Consider the following 11,466-nt stretch of genomic DNA (forward strand, 5'->3'; position numbering starts at 1 on the left):
AGAGCACGGTACAAAGGCTAACTGAATTTAATACATAACAGTGATAATAACAAAAAGGTGCGGTCTGGCGTGGTGCGCTCCCAGCAGCGCTAACGGTCCGGAGCCAGAAGCTGTTTCGGACCCAAGGACCCCGCCGACACCCCCCAGGTGGCCGCAACAACCGAGTCTGTGAAAGAAGGAACCATTATGTGAGTCCACACTCTACACACAGAACACTTAAAGGTGTACAAACAGCAAACACTTCCTGGCTTGATTACTGATCAGCTTCCCAACCTGCAGGCATGGAACATCCAGTTCACAAAACTCCACTGCAGTGGAAGCTGATACATGACTAACAAACAGCTCAATACAATAAGGTGTGAGGGACACCACATTTACTGACTGTATAACTGTTAGTCACAAAATCTAACGTACCTCAAGAAGTGTGCTGACGAGCGTGAAACCTCACCCCCTCCTCTTTCACAGACTGTGCATCAAACCTGGACGTTCTCAGCATCCGCTGCTGATGAGATGGCTCCCGAGACGACGATCTCACCCGTCTGGTCACAAGGTCGAGTCTCTGGCAAATACACACTGTGCACTCCAGTCTTAAATGCCAACATGTTCCAATCCATCCAGATGCACCACAGCTGTGAGTCCTGACGAGTCGCAGGTGATCAGGGTGAGGTCCTGACAGCCTCAGCAACACAGCCACTCAGTCCCAAACGCACGCCACCTGGGAGGAAAACCAAAAAACAGAAACAAACCGGCAGCCAGGCCCCCCCAGCCATATAACAGATTTAATCAGTGACAAACAGTACTCTTCATCAATCTGGCTCCAACTTTCTCTGATTGCTGCTGCCAGATCAGCTTTGCAGGTTGGAGCCTTGTCATGGACCATTTTCTTCAACTTCCACCAAAGAATTTCAATTGGATTAAGATCTGGACTATTTGCAGGCCATGACATTGACCCTACGTGTCTTTTTGCAAGTAATGTTTTCACAGTTTTTGCTCTAAGGCAAGATGCATTATCATCTTGAAAAATGATTTCATCATCCCCAAACATCCTTTCAATTGATGGGATAAGAAAAGTGCCCAAAATATCAACGTAAACTTGTGCATTTATTGATGATGTAATGACAGTCATCTCCCCAGTGCCTTTACCTGACATGCAGCCCCATATCATCAATGACTGTGGAAATTTACATGTTCTCTTCAGGCAGTCATCTTTATAAATCTCATTGGAACAGCACCAAACAAAAGTTCCAGCATCATCACCTTGCCCAATGCAAATTTGAGATTCATCACTGAATATGACTTTCATCCAGTCATCCACAGTCCACGACTGCTTCTCCTTAGCCCATTGTAACCTTGTTTTTTTCTGTTTAGGTGTTAATGATGGCTTTCGTTTAGCTTTTCTGTATGTAAATCCCATTTCCTTTAGGTGGTTTCTTACAGTTCGGTCACAGACGTTGACTCCAGTTTCCTCCCATTCGTTCCTCATTTGTTTTGTTGTGCATTTTAGATTTTTGAGACATACTGCTTTAAGTTTTCTGTCTTGACGCTTTGATGTCTTCCATGGTCCACCAGTATGTTTGCCTTTAACAACCTTCCCATGTTGTTTGTATTTGTCTCCAGAGTTTAGACACAGCTGACTATGAACAACCAACATGTTTTGCAACAGTGCGTGAAGATTTACCCTCTTTTAAGAGTTTGATAATCCTCTCCTTTGTTTCAATTGAAATCTCTCGTGTTGGAGCCATGATTCATGTCAGTCCACTTGGTGCAACAGGTCTCCAAGGTGTGATCACTCCTTTTTAGATGCAGACTAACGAGCAGATCTGATTTGATGCAGGTGTTATTTTTGGGGATGAAAATTTACAGGGTGATTCCATAATTTATTCCTCAGAATTGAGTGAGTCCATATTTTTTTCCCTCTGCTTGGTCTAAAAAAGTAACCGTTACTGACTGCCACAATTATTTTTCCTGATTTCTTATAGTGTTTCTTAAAGCCAGAAAGTCGCCATTTGAAATGACTTTAGTTTTGTGTCATGTCTGTGATCTGCTTTTTTTTTTCTACAAAATTAAACATCCTCCGAGGCCGGTGATTCCATAATTATTGCCAGGGGTTGTACTACTAACATCGAAATCCTGAATGGCAAAATCTCATATGGAAACACCAAATCTTAGTAAATGTAAATTCTCTCAAGTAGAAAAGGGGCTAAACAAATGCCTGTTTCTGTGGCTGTCTTTTTAAAAGCAAAGGAGTTCCATCTTGTCATGCCCCCACCATTTTCAACAAGGGGACGTCTCTGTCCCTGCATCCGAACACTTACAGCAGTAGTTACCTAACATTGTAAAGGCAGACATTCTTAAATGGCCCTTCATGTATATTTGGACAATTTCACAGCTCCCTCATACATTGCTACCATTTTAGTATGGCTCCCATTGCAACATGGGATGCCGTCGGGCAGTCTTTGCACACTACAGGTCACAGATCATCCAGCATACTGCTATCTGCAAACTATGTAGTAAGCTGGAATGAATATTTGAATGTACCCCATGTCTCTTCCACAGACTCGTGTGGGTGTGGCTCACACAGAAGGTAGATGCCACATATGGACTTCTGTGACATATGCTAGGGAAGCCTCAAACAACCTTTTTCACACATACATTTAATTTATCATGTGGCAATTTCAAATTGTACCTTATGGAATTGTGGAAATGTCAGAATGTTTACAATGAGTTTCATTTTTAACCAATTCTGGCCAATTCTGTCTAACTCTGATTTGGAAGTTGTGATTCATGCTTTTATTTATTCTCGTTTAGATTATTGCAACTCGCTTTTTACTCGTTTTAATAAATCTGCCTTAAATCGTCTTCAAATGGTCCAAAATGCTGCAGCAAGACTTTTAACAAGATCTAGTAGACGGACTCACATTACCCCCATTCTATCCTCCCTGCACTGGCTTCCTATCAAATTTCGTATCGATTTTAAAATTTTGATTTTGACTTTTGAAGTGGCTAAGGATACGTACATCCATATCTTCTGCGGGACTGCTAAAGGTACGGACCGAGGAGAATAAGCGAAGTGCACAACGCATCTGCGCATGCGTGGGTCAAACGGGGGCAAAAATTCCAACTACCAAACTCACACCGCTCCACCATATCTTCTGCGGGACTGCTAAAGGTACGGACCGAGGAGAATAAGCGAAGTGCACAACGCATCTGCGCATGCGTGGGTCAAACGGGGGCAAAAATTCCAACTACCAAACTCACACCGCTCCCACTGAATTTTGTATACAGTAGCATTAGTGGACTGTGAAAGTTAAGGCTTACAGGGATTGTTTCAAAGGCTTTAGCCTTAAGCGACGCATATAATAATGACAGGTGCGCATTGTGCTGTTTTCAAATGCTCAAACAGAATTTATAGGCTTGAAAGTTGGCTGAAAACAAGTTTGCAAAGCTCCGCCGAGTCCACACAAAGACGGAAAGAAGAAATGTGGTACGGTACAGACATAGTTGCGCATTCTGATTGGTCGGTAAGACATGACGTCACCGGGGAATACCCTCCGTATCTTTAAAACGGTCTCTGTAGATCCGGGTCCGTACCACAGCCTTTGACTTTTAGAGCCTTGCATGGTCAGGCCCCCAAATATGTGTTGGATATGTTGAGCCCCTACATCTCTGGTCGCTCTCTTCGTTCCTAGGAGCAGAACCTCCTTACGGTTTCCTAGAACCCACTTTAAAACCAGAGGAGACTTATCCTTTCAAGTTGTTCCTAAACTTTAGAATAATCTCCCTCTGTTCCTTCGTGCAACAGTCTCTGTGGCTTCTTTTAAAAGGCAGCTGAAGACATTTTTGTTTGGTCAAGCCTTTAGTTGATTGTTCTCTTAATCACTGTGAAAGGTGTTATATAAATAAAGTTTCTTCTTCTTAACCTGGTTAAATAAAGCTATAAATAAAGATATAAATAAACATTCAAATTCAAAGATAAGATGTGATGTTGAATTAAAAAAAAAAATATTTCATTTCAGTTGTATTTAAGCGTGGCTTTTAAACACACTGTTGTTCAATATAATATATATTTCAGTCATTCAGCTGAAGAAAAAACTTACTCAACGACACTAAAGACCGTTTATCAAGTTTAACCAGAAACAACACAGCCGAGAAAAATAAATCAAGACCCAACATGTTAAACTCCACGCAAGACGTACAAAAACACAAAGAAAGCAACGCCACCGAGCAAGCTTTAAAGTTTACACACATACCTGTGTTTCAGCAAGCAAACTGGACTTATGTACTTCAAGCTTCGGTCAGCTAAAGCTGCAAAGCTAAAAAAAACAAAAAACAAAAAAAAAAATGTTACGTCTGATACCAAAGCTTCAACACTTGTGTCAAACCCGCGAAGCTGCTCGCTTCAAGTGTCCTCGGTTCGCAATCTGCTGAAGGTTGGTTCTGTTTCATTCACGGGCACAAGAACATGAGAAATAAAAAAAGAGCGTCTCGAAAGACCGCGTGAGAACAAGCGACTGTAAATCCGCCGAGAAGACGTTTGTTTCGGCACAAGCGAAGGCGTACGGCGCTTCCATCCACAGCAAGATAATATCGATCATTTTGGATTAAGCTGCTTCATTTAAATTACAAATAAATAATCACTTTTGCTGTTATTCCTTTCATTTCACTGCATTACATCTATTTCTCCAGCAGATGTCGCCCATAGAGGCTGTGAATGAAGCTTCGACTCGTGAAGCTTTTACCGACACAATGGTTCAGGAAGATTTAAAGCTTCACTTACCGTTCACAGAAGGGCCTCCCCGTGTCACCATGGAGACCGCACAACAACAAACCACTACCACCACAATGACTTTAATGGTCACAAATAAATCAGTTGAGAAACAGCTTTTTAAAATCATCATTAATCAAAAGGAGTAATGCTTGGACAAAAGTATTCCCATACCACATAAACACAAACAGTAGTAATTACCCTTTGCAAGCTGATCTTTTTTAAACCATAATTTAAATCTGAAGATTATAGGTCCACATATGAAAAATAATATTTCTTATTATTTTTAGCACATTATATTGGCGTCTACACTGTTCCTTAAATCTGTCTGAATTTGTTATCAGATTTGGGCTTGGTGTGTTTTTCATCTGAGATATTTGTTTTCACACGTTTATGATTTAGTTTGTCAGCAAAATTACAGCTATTTAAGTTTTTTTTTTTAAATACACATACTAAGATCAAAACAAAGGCAAGATGAAAGTGGTATGTATGTTGTCACAAAGCACCACCAAGGCAGGATGAAACTGGTATGTTGTCACAAAGCACCAAGTGCTAAAGTCACATGACTGATGATGCTTGAGCTACTACAACCCCTGGCAAAAATTATGGAATCACCGGCCTCGGAGGATGTTCATTCAGTTGTTTAATTTTGGAGAAAAAAAGCAGATCACAGACATGACACAAAACTAAAGTCATTTCAAATGGCAACTTTCTGGCTTTAAGAAACACTGTAAGAAATCAGGAAAAAAAATTGTGGCAGTCAGTAACGGTTACTTTTTTAGACAAAGCAGAGGGAAAAAATATGGAATCACTCAATTATGAGGAAAAAATTATGGAATCATGAAAAACAAAAGAACGCTCCAACACATCACTAGTATTTTGTTGCACCACCTCTGGCTTTTATAACAGCTTGCAGTCTCTGAGGCATGGACTTAATCAGTGACAAACAGTACTCTTCATCAATCTGGCTCCAACTTTCTCTGATTGCTGTTGTCAGATCAGCTTTGCAGGTTTGAGCCTTGTCATGGACCATTTTCTTCAACTTCCACCAAAGATTTTCAATTGGATTAAGATCCGGACTATTTGCAGGCCATGACATTGACCCTATGTGTCTTTTTGCAAGGAATGTTTTCACAGTTTTTGCTCTAAGGCAAGATGCATTATCATCTTGAAAAATGATTTCATCATCCCCAAACATCCTTTCAATTTATGGTATAAGAAAAGTGTCCAAAATATCAACGTAAAATTGTGCATTTATTGATGATGTAATGACAGTCATCTCCCCAGTGTCTTTACCTGACATACAGCCCCATATCATCAATGACTGTGGAAATTTACATGTTCTCTTCAGGCAGTCATCTTTATAAATCTCATTGGAACGGCACCAAACAAAAGTTCCAGCATCATCACCTTGCCCAATGCAGATTTGAGATTCATCACTGAATATGACTTTCATCCAGTCATCCACAGTCCACGATTGCTTTTCCTTAGCCTATTGTAACCTTGTTTTTTTCTGTTTAGGTGTTAATGATGGCTTTCGTTTAGCTTTTCTGTATGTAAATCCCATTTCCTTTAGGCGGTTTCTTACAGTTCGGTCACAGACGTTGACTCCAGGTTCCTCCCATTCGTTCCTCATTTGTTTTGTTGTGCATTTTCAATTTTTGAGACATATTGCTTTAAGTTTTCTGTCTTGACGCTTTGATGTCTTCCTTGGTCTACCAGTATGTTTGCCTTTAACAACCTTCCCATGTTGTTTGTATTTGGTCCAGAGTTTAGACACAGCTGACTGTGAACAACCAACATCTTTTGCAACATTGCGTGATGATTTACCCTCTTTTAAGAGTTTGATAATCCTCTGTTTCAATTGACATCTCTCGTGTTGGAGCCATGATTCATGTCAGTCCACTTGGTGCAACAGCTCTCCAAGGTGTGATCACTCCTTTTTAGATGCAGACTAACGAGCAGATCTGATTTGATGCAGGTGTTAGTTTTGCAAAAAGACACATAGGGTCAATGTCATGGCCTGCAAATAGTCCGGATCTTAATCCAATTGAAAATCTTTGGTGGAAGTTGAAGAAAATGGTCCATGACAAGGCTCCAACCTGCAAAGCTGTTCTGGCAACAGCAATCAGAGAAAGTTGGAGCCAGATTGATGAAGAGTACTGTTTGTTACTCATTAAGTCCATGACTCAGAGACTGCAAGCTGTTATAAAAGCCAGAGGTGGTGCAACAAAATACTAGTGATGTGTTGGAGCATTCTTTTGTTTTTCATGATTCCATCATTTTTTCCATTGTAACCTTGTTTTTTCTGTTTAGGTGTTAATGATGGCTTTCGTTTAGCTTTTCTGTATGTAAATCCCATTTCCTTTAGGCGGTTTCTTACAGTTCGGTCACAGACGTTGACTCCAGTTTCCTCCCATTCGTTCCTCATTTGTTTTGTTGTGCATTTTCGGTTTTTCAGAATCAGAATCAGAAGAAGTTTATTGCCATTGCCAGTGAATAGGATTCACAGACTAGGAATTTGCTTCGGTACAACATTAAGAAGAGATAAAATGCTAAGATAAAATATAACATATGTGTCAAAATAAGGTAAAATATATGATAAAAAAGAAATATGAAATATGAAAGGCTGTGTGCAACAGAAAAACAGAGAAACAGAAAAAACAGTGCAGTGGGAGGAGTGCAATTAAAAACCAAAGTACATTGTCTAAAGTGACCCGTGATAAAATGATAAAGTGACAGAGTTAAGCTTAAGGTGACTGAGTTATGAGGTGTTTATGAGTCTAACGGCAGAGGGGACGAAACTGTTCTTATGGTGGGAGGTTCTGGTCCGGATGGACCGTAGCCTCCTGCCCGAGGGGAGTGGTTTGAATAGACTGTGTGCAGGGTGAGAAGGGTCAGCTGTGATCCGACCTGCTTGGCCCAGAGTCCTGGAGACGTGCAGGTTGTGGAGAGATGGAAGGCTACAGCCGATCACCTTCTCAGCAGAGGCCACAATGCGCTGCAGTCTGTGTCTGTCCCTGGCTGTGGCCCCGGCGTACCACACCGTGAAGGAGGAGCAGAGGATGGACTCGATGATGACCGTGTAGAACTGCACCATCAGCTGGACAGGCAGCTTGGCCTTCTTCAACTGCCGCAGGAAGTACATCCTCTGCTGGGCCTTCTTGATGAAGGAGCTGATGGTTGACTCCCACTTGAGGTCCTGGGTGATGGTGGTGCCGAGGAAGCGGTGACAGACCACAGTGGTGATGGGGCTGTTGGTGAGGGCGAGGGAGGGCGGGGGGCTGTGGCTTTCCTGAAGTCCACAATCATTTCCACTGTTTTCTGGGCGTTGAGCGCCAAGTTGTTGCTGCTGCACCAGGTCACCAGCCGGTCCACCTCCCTCCTGTAGGCAGACTCATCCCCATCCGAAATGAGTCCGATGAGGGTGGTGTCGTCCGCAAACTTGATGAGCTTTACAGAGTCATGGTTGGAGGTGCAGCAGTTAGAGGGAGAAGAGCAGAGGGGAAAGGACACGACTTGAGACATATTGCTTTAAGTTTTCTGTCTTGACGCTTTGATGGCTTCCTTGGTCTACCAGTATGTTTGCCTTTAACAACCTTCCCGTGTTGTTTGTATTTGGTCCAGAGTTTAGACACAGCTGACTGTGAACAACCAACATCTTTTGCAACATTGCATGATGATTTACCCTCTTTTAAGAGTTTGATAATCCTCTCCTTTGTTTCAATTGACATCTCTCGTGTTGGAGCCATGATTCATGTCAGTCCACTTGGTGCAACAGCTCTCCAAGGTGTGATCACTCCTTTTTAGATGCAGACTAACAAGCAGATCTGATTTGATGCAGGTGTTAGTTTTGGGGATGAAAATTTACAGGGTGTTTCCATAATTTATTCCTCAGAATTGAGTGAGTCCATATTTTTTTTTCCCTCTGCTTGCTCTAAAAAAGTAACCGTTACTGACTGCCACAATTTTTTTTCTTGATTTCTTATAGTGTTTCTTAAAGCCAGAAAGTTGCCATTTGAAATGACTTTAGTTTTGTGTCATGACTGTGATCTGCTTTTTTTCTACAAAATTAAACAACTGAATGAACATCCTCTGAGGCTGGTGATTCCATAATTATTGCCAGGGGTTGTACAAACCTTGTTGTGACCTCTGGAGCCTGTGAGCTGAACACAGCAAGAGCCAGTTGTTGGAGAGCATCTTCCCACTACTTCTACGTTTTCTGAGGACCAGCATTCAGCACACCTCCACGGAGATCTTCCATAGTGTAGCAAAAACAAGAGAAGCTGTTGAAAGCTTATTAAAGGAAATGTACTTTCAAGAAACATCAACTCTCCAAACTTTGAAGTCCCACGTGGTGTCCATCTCAGAGCCTGTTTGAGTGAGCAGACAACTTGCACATGTCCAACTGATCTGCCTGCGAACCAGCAGTCAGAAGACACTGCTACGGAGATGTGCGATGACATAGCGGAAACAAAGGCTCCTGTTGATACCATATTAAAGGAAATGCAGCTTGAAGATGAGTTGACTCTCCAAACTGGTGTGTCCAACTGGATGATCGTCTCAGAAACTGTTTTGCAGAGCAAGCAGACGACTTGCACAGAGGCACTCCACCCACAGGAACTGGTTCCCTGCTGCCCGGTGGTCTTTGGACCTTCTGCAGGTCTCTGTGGTGGAGGCAATGGCACCAGTCCTGAAAACTCAACCGGAGACCAGAATCTACAACCTTCTGCACATCTGTGAGTATGACATGTGGTCTTAAAATCTCTCTGGTTTCCTCTCTGCATGTATCTAATGAAAGTCCACTGTCTGTGACTGCAGCAGGAGAGTTGATGCCCATTTATTCCTCACTTTATCCCACATCTGCTTCACCCTTGAGGTAAATGTGCTCCAGAAACCTGTCAATATCCATTTTTGTCAGTGACCACCAGGTGGCGTCAGAGAGACAAGCATAATGCTGTTCTCTGATCAACAGTGTTGGGTTCATTAGTGGAAATAAAAGGAAAGTACATAACCCATATGACCTCCTACTTTTAAAACTTATCAGAGGGGATATTGATCTATCATTATGCTCCATTTGAAATCATACATAAAAATATAAATGTATCCAAACATGCTCCCCATGCTCTGACAGTATACACACCTTTGTTTAGCATTTGACTCATCTGGAACTGCTTGGCTCAAGCTTCATTGGAGTATAGGTTCACCAGAATGAGGCTGGATGTGACCCTGACTGGGTCTCAAGATATAGCAATATGAGTGTCTGCCCCCAGACTGACTACTGTGAGGAAATGGACTCCATCAGAGGCCATGCAACAAGCGAAATTTGCTCTCCAGGATGGAGATGTGCTTGGATACGTTCAGCAGGGACGAGCAGGAATTGAATTTAGTGCAAGCTGATGAACATGGCATAAGGCTTCATCCACCCAATTAAGAAAGTTGGTGTTTGACTGGGTTCAGCACCAAGTGCAGGCAGAAAGTTGCACAAAGGCAGTCTTACAGTCCAGACAGGGCCAGTGGACCAGCTGGGAAAACCTGGAACATGGCAAGCTCAATTGGAAGGATTTCTGGGGGGATGTAAAGAAGCAGAAATAGCGTCATAATCAGAGCCACCTCTGATGTTCCTCCCACACCCCAAAACATATCAGTGGGTAGGAGAAGATCTCACATGTGCACTCTGCCAAACTCCATCAATGTACATCCTTACCAGCTACAAAACAAGCCTGTCCCAAGGGCACAACACCTGGAGGCACAACCAGGTCTTACAACCCTTGAAGGAAGGAGAATGCCCTCCCCTCCTTTACTGGCTGGACTACCAAACACCACTCCTTTTATGAGAGCAGGACATCTGGTAAAATAATTACAAAGAATGAACATAACCCTCCTTGATGCGGCCCATGACTGGAAAATACAGGTTGACTTTGATCACAAACTAGTCTTTCCAACAGAGCCAGACCTCATCTTTGCAGAAGTTATTATACATCCTAGAATTAACGGTACATTGGGAAGCTGCATTTGGAGAGACATAAGAGGGTGATTCTTAGACTACGGGCACTTATGTCCTTTGATCATATTGTATGAAAAACAGAAAAAAGGGGAAATTTCACACTTTTATAGTTATCTTTACAATGAAAGTGTGTTAAGAAATTTGTTCTAGTAGTCTATGATGACTTTTTTTCACCTTTTTCAGCATCATTATATGCAAATATTGCCGTTTTGTGCTTGTCCCACACCCAGACTTTTGATCTTCACTGATAAAAATGAATGGTAAAGAAACGTTTTCTAATGTTTTAAAATATCTCTGAATAAAATATCAGTAGAATAATCAAAACATAGTTGGGGTATTCAATGTCATACAACTGTTGTGATTTTTTTTAAAAACAAAATGTAGTTGTCCCACACTATTGCCGTAATTTCCACCACAACACTGTAATGTCCCTAAACAGTTTGTATGAAAGATTGTTTGGGTAGTTTCTACGGAGATAAACAGTGACAGAGCACATGTATATAGCGCCAAATCACAACAAACAGTTGCCCCAAGGCGCTTTATATTGTAAGGCAACGGTGTGGTGGAAATTACATTTACAAGGCCAATAGTGCCCGTAGTTAAAGAATCACCCAAGAGTGGAAAAGCTTAAACTACGCTGAAATAGCAGCCCAGCCAGAATAACAACTGGCATACCAAGATGTTCCCTGTGGAG

The 11,466-nt window shown here is 41.9% G+C and overlaps 1 protein-coding gene across 2 annotated transcripts in view; it reads right to left on the reverse strand.

Moving 5' to 3' along the window:
- akna (AT-hook transcription factor) overlaps window positions 1–4,313 on the reverse strand; it is an 82,887-nt gene extending 78,574 nt beyond the window's left edge. For both annotated transcript variants that reach the window (XM_034192400.1, XM_034192399.1), the window contains exon 1: window positions 4,251–4,313. The gene's annotated coding sequence lies outside the window, so the exon portion shown is untranslated. The remainder of the gene's footprint in view (window positions 1–4,250) is intronic.
- Between the last annotated feature and the right edge of the window lie 7,153 nt (window positions 4,314–11,466).

Source organism: Thalassophryne amazonica, chromosome 17, assembly GCF_902500255.1.
Source record: "Thalassophryne amazonica chromosome 17, fThaAma1.1, whole genome shotgun sequence".
In the NCBI taxonomy this organism is placed as follows: domain Eukaryota; kingdom Metazoa; phylum Chordata; class Actinopteri; order Batrachoidiformes; family Batrachoididae; genus Thalassophryne; species Thalassophryne amazonica.